A 15348-nucleotide genomic window follows, 5' to 3' on the forward strand; every position below is an offset into this window, starting at 1 on the left:
CAGTTTTGCAACCAAATAACATTTTTATGTCGATTTTTTTCAAACCTTGCCTGACAGAAATCAATCTTCAGCTTCATGCCATGATGTGTCATTTCGGCAGATGTAGCAAGGAACACAATAAAAGATTAAACAGCAGCCAATAAGAACAGAAAATGCTGGAAAAGGCAATGGTTAAGTCTGAAAAGACCTTGACAAAGAATATGAAGTCAGGACAAGCTCAGGAAACCAAAAAGGTGGAGATAACACGATGTTATGGAAGACATGTTCATGTATGCCTAGTGGTAGGTGATGGGTTAAACAGAATATTGGCGGGTAGGAGAGGAAGACGTAAATTGGTGAACATTACATATACATTATCCCTTTCTGAGCTGATCTATGCAAACATCAGAAAGACTAAGTATTGAGAAGATGAAAGGGCCACTTTGATTAGAATGTACGATGGAAAAGAAAACAGCAAGAGAAAGAGAAGGTACTTGCAGAATATATCAGAGAAGTTAAGATGTTGTCTTAATCAGTTTCAGACTAGTCTAGGAGGAAAATCAAGGAATGAGGAAGGCATCTCTGAAGATTTGTCCAAAGCTCCAGCACAATATTGTTCTAGCTAATAGATCAGAATTGGTTCTAAAGGAAATTCACTTGGATGGCTGTCATTATCTGCTGAAAGTTAGTTAAGTAGGAAAAGCTATTTGTAGAATAGCAGATACCAGCACCCCCAGAGGAGTGTAAGATGTCTGACTCATGTATAGATCATCTTATGATTTCTCTGTCCAACAGTGTTTCAGCTGCTTTGAATAACTCTAAGAGCTTGAGGTAGAATATTGATTAGAAGGTATCCAGAAATAGATTGATTGCTGGAAAGCAATAACCAACCTTTTAGAAACAAGAATGAAATTAAAATCTCTGGAACAGATGCTACGGATCCATGTTTAGTTCCAGCGGTTGTTTAGACGTGTAATTTTGAAATTCAGAGAGTAGATCCGCTGTTAGATATGGATGTTAGTCATGGCAGACATGCAAACATCATCTCTTTGTCACTCTCAGGATGTGGGCATTGCTGACAATGTCAGTAATTACTGTCCATTTCTAGTTGCCTTGAGAACGTGGAGTGGTCCGACATAGTCTGTATGATTTATTTTGTGGTTTGATACAACTGAGTGACTTCTTGGGCTAGAGTACTTAATATCAACTACATTAATGTGGGATGGGATTCCCAAAGAGGCCAGACCTGGGTGGGTGGCAGGTTCCCGAACTTAAAGGACACTGGGGAACCAGTCGGGTCTTTATCATCTCCTTCATCTTCTTCTGAAGATTGCATGGGCAAATTCTCACAGTCCCCTGCCAATTGGTTTGTAGATGGTGGGAACGGCCAGTAAAATTGCCCAGGTGGCACTTCTGTTGGCCCCCATCCCTGACCTGACGGCCAGCTCATCTTTGCCCCAAACTGCCTTAAATGGCGAATTAATGAGCACTTGCTTCCCAGCATCAAATGAAAGACCTCCCTCGAAGACCTCCTTTCCACATCAGACACACTCTTTCCCCATTGGGTGCTCCCTCTCCATCCTGAAGCCCCACCCCACCCCAATTTCAATTATTAATCCTGTACAGTAAAGCCTACAATATCATAGACATATATTAATCCTTGAGGGACACCTTCTTTCCCTTTTCTATTGCAGAAATACTTCCTGCGTGAATGAGCACATCACCAGTGTTGCCACCATGCTCGTGTGCACCTCGATACTATCAGCAGCACAATTCAACCAGAGGCAAGGTTATAACTGAGAATGATTTGTCCTCAACTGATACCTGCAGACAGATCTATACTTTGTGGTTTACATGACTGGTCAGTGATAAAGGACAAGGACTCTTCTAGATTTCTCCAAACTACAATTCAGATACTATGCCTCATTTTAGTAATTCTATAGGTAAAATCAATGAACCACACACACGTTCTGGATCGAACTTGGAATCCTCCTCATTTGTATATTTATCAATTTGCCACTAAGGTGAGGCCTGAGGAAATTGTACTGCCGCCCCCAGGAAAGAAACTGGTCAATCCTTTTGCAATCTATATTTCAATGCAGTCTAAAGTGCCTTTAGGCACTGCAGCACAAAATGCTATTTCTCATCCAGTCAGAGTGAAATGCACTTAATGTGTTAAACATAAGATCATAATTCTCTCCAAAACATCCAGTTTTCCCAAATGATGTTTGCATTAGATCTTTGAATAATTCTTCTAGACTTTAGGAATAAATGCCATCAGATTTTGCAAGATAACATCCAACTGTATTTTGCAGGTCTCAGAAAAAGATGATTGAAATAAATACTTATGTTGTTAGGACAGAGTTAATTCATTTTCACCAATCGAGATACAGAACATGTGTACTATCACTGAATGCCAAAAGTGCACAGTGATTAATTTAATTAAACAAATGATAAGCTTCTTCTTGTTGTTTGAATATGTTAATAGACCCCATGAATCTAAACATATCGGCTGTCAAAAAGATCCCCACTGTGTTATGATCCATTACACTAAGTGCATTTCTCAGTCTTTTCACTTCTGTAAAACAAATGGGATATGCTGATCAATGATATTATTATTTCCCCTCAACCCTTCATTAACATTCATCTTTGGCAATATTTTTAGGTTTTTTTAAAAGGCTGGAACAATATTCCCTCCTACGCATCCATTTTTAAGTCAGCACATCCTCTTTTGTTTATGATTACTGGCAATTTACATCAATCTGAGTTGGCAGAGTTTTTAGAAGTCTCGTCTGGAACACACAACCTTTATAAGCACAACACTCCCAAAAAAAATTACACTTAACAATTAGTCCAAGTTATGCTTTTAGCCTTAAAATAGGATGGCTCTCTACTCACTTGTGAACATTAGAGTTAGTAAACCGAACAAAACAAATATTCATGTAAGTAAATAGAACATAAAACATTACAGTGCAGTACATGCCCTTCGGCCCTCGATGTTGCACCTACCTTTGGAACCAATCTGAAGCCCATCTAACCTGCACTATTCCATTCTCGTCCATATGCCTATCCAATGACCATTTAAATGCCTTTAAAGTTGGCAAGTCTACTATTGTTGCAGGCAGTGCATTCCATGCCCCTACTAACCTCTGAGTAGAGAAACCACCTCTGCCCTATATCTCTCACCCCTCAATTTAAAACTCTGTCCCCTCATGATAGCCATCACCATCCGAGGAAAAGGGCTCTCACTGTCCAACCTATCTAATCCTCTGATTATCTTGTAAGTCTCAATTAAGTCACCTCTCAACCTTCTTCTCTCTAATCAAAATAGCCTCAAGTCCCTCTTCCTAAGACCTTCCCTCCACACCAACAACATCCTGGTAAATCTCCTCTGATTCCTTTCAAAAGCTTCCACATCCTTCCTATAATGGGGTTACCAGTACTGCATGCAATACGCCAAATGCGGCCGCACCAGAGTTTTCTACAGCTGCAGTATGATCTCACGGTTCCGAAACTCAATCCCTCTACCAATAAAAGCTAATACACTGTATGCCTTCTTAACAACCCTATCAATCTGCGTGGCAACTTTCAAGGATCTATGTACATGCACCAAGATTCTCTGCTCAATAACACTACTAAGAATCTTACCATTAGCCCAGGACTCTTTATTTCTGTTACTCCTTCCAAAGTGAATCACCTCGCACTCTTCCGCATTAAACTCCATTTGCCACCTCTCAGCTCAGCTCTGTAGTTTATCTATGTATTCTGTAACCTACAACATCTTTCAGCACTATCCACCATTCTACTGACCTGAGAGTCATCCGCAAATTTACTAACCGATCCTTCTAGATCCATTTATATAAATGGCAAACAGCAGTCAACCTAAAACAGATCCTTGCGGTACCCCACTAGTTACTGAATTCCAGGATGAATATTTCCCATCAACCACCACCCTCTGGCTTCTTTCAGCTAGCCAATTTCTGATCCAAACACCTAAATCACCCTCAATCCCATGCCTCCATATTTTGTGCAATAGCCTACCATGGGGAACCTTATCAAATGCCTTCCTGAAATCCATATACATTACATCAACCGCTTTATTCTCATCCACGTGTTCGGTCACCTTCTCAAAGAACTCAATAAGGTTTGTGAGCCATGACCTACCCTTCACAAACTGTGACTATCCCTCATCAACTTATTCCTCTCTAGATGATTATAAATCCTATCTCTTTTAATCCTTTCCAACACTTTATCTACAACCGAAGTAAGGCTCACAGGTCTATAATTTCCAGCACTGTCTCTACTCCCCTTCTTGAACAAGGGAACAGTTGCATCTGAATGCATCTGAATGCTTTGCTCCTAAAAGGTAGAGCAGTGTACTTTCAGCATGGGGCTACTGTGCTGTTTTCTGAGTAAATTTTAATTGTCACACTGAGAACATAGTAGGACTCATTGGAAACCTGCAGGGAAATCGAAAAATATTCCAACATTTTTGGAAGCTAATGGAGAAGCATTAAGGGAAAGCCTCTTCCCAACATGCATGTGTAAATATATTCTTCTTTTCCTCCTCTCAATACAATAGCTCTCCTGCCCTATACACTTTACCAAACATTGTAGGATTGAAACACAACCAACGCCAATTCAGTCACCTCTCAGATGCCAGTTTCACTGTGCCTTGGTACACGTGACAATACATTCAATTCAATTCAATTCAATTCAATTGTTGGATCCATTTTGACATGCAGCAAACCTTTGTCATCTTCCCTCCATTTGTCAGTGCTTACCACCTCCTTCTAACTTCTGTCCTTTATTAGACATGGCCACTCAGCAATTGTGGTGTATGTCTCACTGTCATTTTGCAACATATTTTTAAGGGACAATCTCATGATATCATCAGGATTTCACAGCATGTGACCTCACGGTATAAAGGTCTCAGGTTCCATCTTACTAAGTCCTTCCTGGAGCGTACCTGGACTTTCAATGTAGTGTACCTGGACTTTCAGAAAGCCTTTGATAAAATCCCACATATGAGGTTAGTGAGCAAAATTAGGACGCATGGTATTGGGGGCAAAGTACTGACTCGGATTTAAAATTGGTTGGCTGACAGGAAACAAAGTGTAGTGATAAACGGCTCCCTTTCGGAATGGCAGGCGGTGACCAGTGGGGTACCACAGGGATCAGTGCTGGGACCACAGCTTTTTACAATATATATTAATGATATAGAAGATGATATTAATAGTAACATTAGCAAATTTGCTGATGATACTAAGCTGGGTGGCAGGGTGAAATGTGAGGAGGATGTTAGGAGATTACAGGGTGACCTGGACAGGTTAGGTGAGTGGTCAGATGCATGGCTGATACAGTTTAATGTGGATAAACGTATGGTTATCCACTTTGGTGGCAAGAACAGGAAGGCAGATTACTACCTAAATGGTGTCAAGTTAGATAAAGGGGCAGTACAAAGAGATCTGGGTGTTCTTATATATCAGTCAATGAAGGCAAGCATGCAGGTACAGCAGGTAGTGAAGAAAGCTAATAGCATACTGGCCTTCATAACAAGAGGGATTGAGTATAGAAGCAAAGAGGTTCTTCTGCAGCTGTACAGGGTCCTGGTGAGACCGCATCTGGAATATTGTGTGCAGTTCTGGTCTCCAAATTTGAGGAAAGACATTCTGGCTATTGAGAGAGTGCAGCATAGGTTCATGAGGTCAATTCCTGGAATGACGGGACAATCTTATGTTGAAAGATTGGAGCGACTGGGTTTGTATACCCTGGAGTTTAGAAGACTGAGAGGGGATCTGATTGAGATGTATAAGATTATTAAGGGATTGGACACTCTGGAGGTAGGAAACATGTTTCCGCTGATGGGTGAGTGCCGAACCAGAGGACACAGCTTAAAAATACGGGGTAGGACATTTAGGACAGAGATGAGGAGAAACTTCTTCACCCAGAGAGTGGTGGGTGTGTGGAATGCTCTGCCCCAGAGGGCAGTGGAGGCCCAGTCTCTGGATTCGTTTAAGAAAAAGTTGGATAGAGCTCTCAAGGATAGTGGAATCAAGGGTTATGGAGATAAGGCAGGAACATGATACTAATTAAGGATGATCAGCCATGATCATATTGAATGGTGGTGCAGGCTCGAAGGGTAGAGTGGCCTACTCCTGCACCTATTGTCTATTGTCCTCTTGAAACATCTCACACAGAAGGAAGCATGTTACAGTTTCCATCCAAACTGCTTTGTTTGAACTGAGTGTTTGTGATGCTAAAGTATGTAAGCAGGTACCAGAAACTGTAATAAAAGCTAATTCAATGTTTCAATACCACATAACTCACAGCTAATTCTTATGCTACAAGAGGTAACAAAAGCATCACCTCATCAGATACAAATACTTGTTGAAGGTAAAAGCCCATCACTGAATTGCTGATAGAATATAGCTACAAAGTAGACTATTTGTATAGAACTGTTCCTCAGATTCCAGATATCGCATCATATACACCTTGCCATTTTGTAGCTGTGTGGATGAACCAGCTTGGTAGAGTTTTGGTAGAGAATGGCAATAAACTATTTTATTTTTTAAAATGAAATATCTCTTCCAAAGCCAATGCATTCACAATACTCAAGTACAATTTAAAATGTGCAAAACGTCCTCTCTCCAGGTCAGCATTTCTGATTTACACAGGGAATTGGGGAAAAATAAAACCAGCATTTTGTAAAAGGAAAATCTATGTCCACCTCAGAATACAGAAACTTTTCACGTCCGTTTTGTCATCCGGGTCCCAACCTGGTTCGTGTTAATGATCAGGTATTGAAAGCTGACATCTCCAACCGCAGCAAGCTGCATGCCTGGCAATCAGCCAGGGAGCGTGAATGTTTCCTCATGGAACATATCTACTTCAAGGACACCGAAAATGCCACATGCACACCTCTCACTGGTGTTTCTTCATTTCCTAACAATCCTCACTCAGGCATCATCTAATGTGCAATAGAGCACATTTTGCTCAAGAAAGACAAGCTGTTAATCTCAGGTCAGGAATACATCGCCCAGACAAAAGCAAGTCAAAGACATTGTTCCGTGGAAGCATTTACTTCTGCTCTGGAGGAGACAGTTCATTTTTAAAAATACCACCCATACCTAGAACTTAAAACATGCAACCAACTGCAGGATTATGAATTTTAGTCAATGTGACCTTTTGATGCCACATTTTTACTTCGTCTCCTGCAGTGAATATCCACGGTCAGATTTTTATTATGTTATGTCGAAAACAGATGCCACAGTCTGGCTGTTGGCCAAACTTTTCAATGGATCTGAATTTATAGAGGCCTTGATCCGAACCTCTCTCCATGGCAACTGCAATTGTTTTACGTGTCATGGTGTTTCAAGAATAATACTACCCAAAGACACAGTTCATTTTCTGTGCATCAGAGGTCAGCACTGCAGAGTGGTCACACTGCCTCCCATTCCAATTCTCTCCACATCCTCATTGACAACGCTATGTCATGAGCAATGCCTTTGAATATTTTTCTGTTTTCTTACAAGGATCACAGTTAAATTTTATAAGGAGTGAACATCAGTTGCAGTAATAGCTGAAAACAGTCAGTGCCTGACAAGAATAAAAATATGGTCTATATTACAAGAGCTATGCCTTTTGAAAAGTGCTATTAAAGCTGGAACTGTGTTTGAGAGAACCACATCCTAATGTCTAATTAATGTAAGCAAACACAGCCTAAGGTCACTTAGACTGCAATTACTGCTTGGTGAGACAACTTTGTAAATTGTTTTGATTTCTGGCAGAGAACTCAGCATGTTAAGTTTGTCTTGTATTTAGTTCACTAATGCCCTTTAGGAAAGGATATCTGCTGTCCTTACCTGGCCTGGCCTACTTGTGAAGCAGAGTCCACAGCAATGTTAACTGTTCTTTGGGTAGTTAGGAATGAGCAATAAATGCTGGCCTAGCCGGCAACACCCACATCCCATAAAAGAATAAAGGAAACAAAAAAAATGAAGGGGCAGAGATTAAGCCAACAGGTTCCAAGACAAGAAGTCAAAAGCAGCTTCTGATACTAGTGTAGGGCTTGGAAATAGTCAGTCAGCTACTTGGGCTGGTCAGACCCAGGATACACATCACGTAAAGGAATGAGGAGCTGAATGTTGGAGAGTCCACCACCCGTCTGAAATCTTGCCAACCCACTGCAAGCTGTTTCCTTCCTGGGATGAGTGACAGAGGCAGGTATTAAAGGAGATGGAAATGGGTTGCACAGCTGTTAGTTTTGGAGTAGGTGTGGCAGTGAGTAGGCAGGACCGAAGGCATGTAGGGTTAGTGGTGGCAAGGGTCGGGGTCGTGACAGCAAGGGAGGGAAGATAATGCAGGGATTAATGACAGTGGTAGAGCATGAGCCATGGTGACAGTAACAGAGATAGAAAGAATGTGAGGTATCAGAGAGAAGTGGTGACTGTTGCACTGGCGGAGTGGAGAAGGTTGTTAACCTTCTTCCTGCCATGCTGGACCTTCCTCCAGATGGCTGAGACCGCACCGACCTGTACAGCAACCTTGGACCATGAATGCATGCTCTGGTGTAGGGAACTCCTTGTTCGTCCTCAGGATGAGGATGTCCCACCTCTGTGCTACCCCATCATCCAGCACTTCCATCTCCTGGCAAGGTGCCAATTGTCCAGTACCTGTCATGCCCAGGGCAATTCCCATCAGACACTGCTTGTCTTTTTAAAGATGGTAGTGGTCATAGGGATGCTGGTCTATTCCTGGATAGCTCAGTAGAGCGAGTTTTTCCAGATACAGTGAGTGGTAAAATAGAGCTAAAATCAGATGAGACCACAAATAGTTAACAAGGCATGGTTGGTACATGAAACCCTCTACAAAACTCAATTAAAAAAGTCAGATTCAGCTCCCAATGGGCACAGCAAGCTCTCAAAATGGCAATGACATAAAGGATAAAATAATCAATTATAGTGGTTTTAGCTGAGGGACAAGTACTGGTTAGGCTTTCAGAGAATCTCCCACGTTTTTCTTTAACAAGTGCCATGGAAAATTTAACGCCCAAGTCTTGACTTATCCTGAAATGTTTTATATTTCCTTTTGAAAACAATCACAAGAAATCATTTATCTCAGCAAAGAGATCTACAAATATTTTTACCATTTGGTGATCGATTAAATCAGTTTTTAAAAATTCTGAGCTGACAATAGAATGAGTTGTTGAGTTGTTGAGTAGTATAAGATGACAAGGGGATAATCTTGTTAGGCGTTGGTCAGTGTTACAAGATGAATCTTTACCACTGATCAGCAGGTTGTATCAGCTATCTGACAGACTTGCTACTACGGTACCATCCTGTTCCCTCAGAGTGATCTGTAGGGTCTGCTTGGTCAGTCTGAGATAGAGAAAAGCCATTTGGTAGTCTAACAAGAAGAAGCTCGTGCCTTAAACATCGTGTAGTTTATTGCATGATGACAACTAGGTATGAGTTCCTTTAATATGATAAAGATTGTGAATGAGACAACGAGGAAAACCCAGATGGTAGGTCTTATGCCTTTGAGATTCTAAACTGTTCTTCCATCAAGTGCATATGGCATCATCATAATGGCTAGTGCTAAAGGCAGTGCTCAGCATTAACCCTTTCAGACTCTTACACCCTTATGGAACAGATTAAAGTGGTGCTGGAAAAGCACAGCAGGTCAGGCAGCATCCGAGGAGCAGGAAAATTGAATTTTCGGGCAAAAGCCCTTCATCAGGAATAGAGGCAGGGTGTCTGCAGAGTGGAGGCTCTCTCATTTATCTCTCCACTCTGCAGGCACCCTGCCTCTATCCCTGATGAAGGGCCTTTGCCCGAAACGTCGATTTTCCTGCTCCTTGGATTCTGCCAGACCTGCTGTGCTTTTCTAGCACTGCACTAATCTAGACTCTGGTTTCCAGCATCTGCAGTCCTTGTTTTTACACTTACAGTCAGCAGGAGAGAGCCCTGCACCATTTCTTCCTAGGTTTGGGGGGGGGGTTCTGTCACATTTACAGGCCATTGTTGAACTTTCCTGGAATGCAAACCTTGTCCAGCAGAAGCTGTCAGCCTAAGCTATACCACAGAGAAGGCCAGGGCAGCTGGTAGAGGAGCGCCTCCAAAGCCCCAGCACTGAGGAAGATCCAAGATAAAGGTAAGTGATTGCTCAATGCAGGAGGTGGGAGATCATGTGAGATAGAGAGTCAGAACCGAGGGCAGACAGCTGCCTCCCAGCAAGCAAAATCCTAGCTAATGTCCAGCCCTTACAGTTTAGCTTTAATCCTGGGAGGACTCCTCCTAAGGTGACAAGCTGCCTGTGAAGTGGCAACCATTGGAAAGCCAACATGTGACCAAGGCCAACCAAAAGCTGGTGGTGGGGTCAGGCGCTTACATGATCATGAATTCCCACTTGTGGATATCAGGAAAGGTAACCCAGAAATGAATTCTGATGGAGGCGGAAAGGTGGGGAAGTTCACATACCCCACTGACAGATCTAGTTAAATACCCTTCCTGCTTCTATGTTACAGGTCTTTGCTGAGCTCTCACTCCTGCTTGTCAAGAAGAAAATCATCTTAAAAAAGGAATGAGAAAAGGTGAAGCAACCTTTCCTGTCAGTATCCATATTAATAGTTCCCAAATATAAAATAAATGTGATATGGGGAAAAGAAGCTTAAGCTGGTCAAGTGGGGAACCTCATTGCATTTGCAGTGCTTGTTGTTATTAAACAGCATAGTTAAGATAAACTTCAGCGTTAATAAAGCAAAACAGGTTTACTCAACATAAATGAAACTCACTTCTCCCAAAGAGCATTTGAGTGAGGAAATGGAAAGAAGCTCATTATTTAAGTACATATCAACATGGTGAATCTGTCAACCGTAAGGGCTGTAAATTTGACAATTTGAAGGCGTACGAGATAGCTGTGAATTGTAAGTCATGTCAAAATCACACCATGAGCAGCCCAACTGAGATATATGGAGTGGATCCCAACGAGATTGCCTGTCCAATGTCAATTTGTTCAACCTGTCTACTCCAGATAAATGCAATTTAAACATCACTGATTGGGAAATGTGTGGGTGAAGTCTGCATACTTACAAATCATTTGCAATCAGCACAACTGAATTTGTGATGGCATTGAAATACAGGTCTAAGTGACAAACAACTCGAATAAAGACATCACAAAATGTTCATTCTTGCAGGATAAATCCCCAGTCAGTGAAAAATCTCCATGTTGATGCTCAAAAGGCAGTTTGTTTCTGCTCTGAGAGGAGAATGCAACTTCTGTTTGTTTGCTTTTGCTGTTGCTGAACAAAAGTGAATAGTTTGAAGTGTTTGAAGGATGTCCTGCACATGATGGTCCCATGTTGAACAATTATAAGATGCTGGACTGCATTGGCAATGGGGGACAGGTATCACTGACTTTAGACAGGGTTGTAAGATTGGATGTGGTTAAAAATAGGTAAGCTCTGTGGCTTGGTGGTTTTAAAAAGTAAAAGATATATGAATATGTCTTTGCACGTACATTGAAGTACCACCTATGTGCACTGAGCAACACTGGTTTTTGGTTGCTGTCCCACTGCATGCATAGTGAAAGGCTACTCCAGACTGCCACTGCTTGACTGGAAACATAGCTGGGAATCAAAGATAGCACCAGCACCGGAGATTCCTAGGAATCTTGTCAATGGTGAGTACTTCCGCTGATGCCAAGAATGAGAATATTGGTGGGATGCATTGTCATTGAGGAGAGTTTGAGACAATTCTGCAAAAAAAAAACTCACTAGGCCTCACGGGGATAAGCTTTCTGAGAAACTCACCAAAATGGTATTTAACTGATTTCCAGGTAGGTTAAGCCCATTACTACTGCAGAGAGAAAGAGAACACAAACTGTAATCTGTCAGCAGCCCAAAATATATTCAGTACAGGTCTTTTCAAATTAAACTTCAATTGTACAAATTACATGAGGTGAAATTATAATTCAAGTTTGGTCAACAATTCGGTCATTTTTGCAAATTTGGGTGTGTCAAAATAGAGAGAGTTTCTGAACTCAGTTCCTGAGAGAGCGGCACTGATGAATTCACCAGTTTTAAATTAAAATAGATTTCTTTAAATTGTGTCAGAAAGGCTATGGTCATATCTATTAATCTGACAGGGCACAGTGCAAATGAAAATCAGAATTGTCTGTTGAATCACAAAAAATTGTAGACTGATTCGATCATTTTTAAATTGCCATGTCTCAAATTGTCAGTTTTAAGAGATGCATACTCATTTCCACTGAATTGAGATATTTAATTTTGGACTTACAATGTTTCAGATGCAACAAAAAAAAACATGCAATTAAAGGAAAAAGACAAAATATGGCAGGCATAGCTCAGAACATCATAAAAATCGCAGGAATAGGTCATGAGACCTGAAAAAATATTGACTTTTCCACCTCCTGATGCTGCCTGGTTTGCTGTGTTCTTCCAGCCTCCTGCCTGTCCACCTTGGATTGCAGCACCTGCAGATCTTTTTTGTCTCTAATTCAGCCCTTCAAGCCTGCTTGGCCATGTAACAATGACTGATCTGATTATGGTCTCAGCTCTACTTTCTGGCCTACCCCTGACTCTCAGGTAGATAAAAAAAACTCTATAACTCAGCCCTGAGTGTATTCAATGGTTGAGTCTGTACTGCTTGGCAAATAAAAAATAACTGTTTGTTTCTATTTGGAACTTAAACTGAACGAACTCAATTTGTAAGGAATTGTATCTGCATTAAATGAGCTTGAAGGCTAATGCAGGGGAAAGGGGTCAATGGAAAATGCCCTGCTAGCCCACTGCTAGCCAAGGGAGCCATGTTCTCACCTCTCATTCATCAGAACAGGAGCGCATTAGAATTTCAAGGGTTTAAAGCTTTGGCTTTCACGACCAATGGTTTTAATTAAATATGTGTATAGGTCTTAAATTTTTCTCAAAACTATATTCATAGATCACAAGATACTTACAAATGAGAAAGCTAATTTGATTCCTCTCAATCCACATATCCAGGGAGATTACCTCAGCCTCCCAATAATGCCACATATAATTGCTTCTTAAATTATTTCAGCTTTATTGCTGCCACAACTTTATCAGAAAATGTTGGTCAGTCAGCGTATAGGTCTGGCAGTCTTAGAACTATCTATTACCAGTATTAAACTGTGTTCTCATCCGCAGTTTAACTTAAAACAATATCTGAGATTAATTTTTTCAGTACCATTTTATTATTTCAGTTGAATTTTCACATTTTTTGACATTGAGTGAGATTCCTGTGAACTGGACTCCACGTCTCATGTCAACTTTTCTCATTGAGTCATCCATTCTTAATTTCGCTAAATATGCAACTGACCTCTTCAGTACCTGGACCTGTGGATTTGTATGACAATGCTCACTGCCGCTGGGTTTGGCAGATTTAAACACCAGCCAAGCACCATATCATATACTATCATCAGGGAGCTGCCCTTCTCGCAGTGTTCCTATACTATTCTCCTGTAGGAACGTGCCCAGAGAGGTGAGTTTGCTCCTCACAGACCACACATGGACCTAAGTCTGCTGGGGGACAGCATGTTGGAAAGTAGGGTAGGCCTTCCTTCTGTTAGCCTGCAAAACAGGCATAGCATCAGACTCAGCCAAACTGGACTTGTATCAAGGCAGTGAGCAGGATGAAAAGTAATGCACAGCAGTGAAAGGCCAATGATCTTCTACACTTTGTTCTACACTATCATCTTTATCACTTTTTCACTCGTTGCTCAGACCTTTGACACTAGAGAACTTCCTCATTCCTTTCTTACTCACCATCTCCAATAGTGGAATATTCCCCCGTATTCTCCACCAGTAAACTCTGCTCTCCATCATCTCCAACACTACAACATTCCCCTGTCTTCTCCACCAGCACGCACTGCACCTCATCATCTCCAATACGGGAATATTCCCCCGTCTTCTCCACCAGCGAGCTCTGCTTCCCATCATCTAAAACACTGGAATATTTCCCTGTCATATACACCAGCACGCTCTGCTCCCCATCATCTCCAATACTGGAATATTCCCCTGTCTTCTCCACCAGCACGCTCTCCTCCCCATCATCTCCAATACTGGAATATTCCTCTGGCACCTCAACCAGCAAGCACAGCTCCCCAGGATCACGAATACTGGAATATTCCCGTCTTCGCCACTTGCAAGCTCTGCTCCCCATCATCTTCAATTCGGAATATTCCCCGGCACCTCCACCAGCACGCTCTGCTTCCCATCATCTCCAATCCTGGAATATTCCCCTGTCCTCTACACCAGCACATTTACTCCTCATCATTTCCAATACTGAAATATTCCCCTGGTTTCTCCACCAACATGCTCCGCTTCCCATCATCTCCAATACTGGAATATTCCTCTGGCTCCTCAACCAGCAAGCACAGCTCCCCATGATCACGAATACTGGAATATTCCCGTCTTCACCACCAGCAAGCTCTGTCCCTATCATCTTCAATTCGGAATATTCCCCGGCTCCTCCACCAGAACGCTCTGCTCCCCATCATCTCCAATCCTGGAATATTCCTCTGTCCTCTACACCAGCACGTTCTGCTCCTCATCATCTCTAATACTGGAATATTCCCCAGTCTTCGCCACCAGCAAGCTCCGCTCCCCATCATTTCCAATACTGGAATATTCCCCTGTATTTTCCACCATCAAGCTCTGCTCCCAATCATCTCCAATACTGGAATATTCCCCTGTCTTCTCCACCAGCATGCTCTGCTCCGCATTATCTCCAATACTGGAATATTCCCCTGTCTTCTCCACCAATGAGCTCCGCTCCCCATCATCTCCAACACTGGAATATTCCCCTGTCTTCTCCACCAGCACGCTCTGCTCCCTATAATCTCCAATTCTGGAATATTCCTCTGGCTCCTGCACCAGCAGGCTCTGCTTCCCATCATCTCCAATACTGGAATATCCCCCTGTCTTCTCCACCAGCACACTCTGCTCCCCATAATCTCCAATACTGGAATATTCCTCTGGCTCCTGCACCAGCAGGCTCTGCTTCCCATCATCTCCAATACTGGAATACTCCCCTGTCTTCTCCACCAGCACGCTCTGCTCCCCATCATCTCCAATCTTGGAATACTCCCCTGGCTTCTCCACCAGCAGGCTCTGCTCCAGATCATCTCCAATACTGGAATATTCTCCTGTCTTCTCCGCCAGCACGCTCTGCTCCAGATCATCTCCAATATTGGAATATTCCCCTGGCTTCTCCACCAGCACGCTCTGATCCCCATCATCTCCAATACTGGAATATTCCCCTGTCTTCTCCACTAGCACACTCTACTCCCTATCATCTCCAATACTGGAATATTCCCCTGTCTTCTCCA

At 42.2% G+C, this 15348-nt stretch overlaps 1 protein-coding gene across 1 annotated transcript in view; it reads right to left on the reverse strand.

Annotated features, from left to right (window-relative positions):
* Window positions 1-15348, reverse strand: part of nmnat2 (nicotinamide nucleotide adenylyltransferase 2) — a 261204-nt gene that overhangs the window by 195122 nt on the left and 50734 nt on the right. The window lies entirely within an intron of this gene.

The sequence above is a fragment of the Hemiscyllium ocellatum genome, chromosome 9 (assembly GCF_020745735.1).
Source record: "Hemiscyllium ocellatum isolate sHemOce1 chromosome 9, sHemOce1.pat.X.cur, whole genome shotgun sequence".
NCBI classification, from domain to species: Eukaryota; Metazoa; Chordata; class Chondrichthyes; order Orectolobiformes; family Hemiscylliidae; genus Hemiscyllium; species Hemiscyllium ocellatum.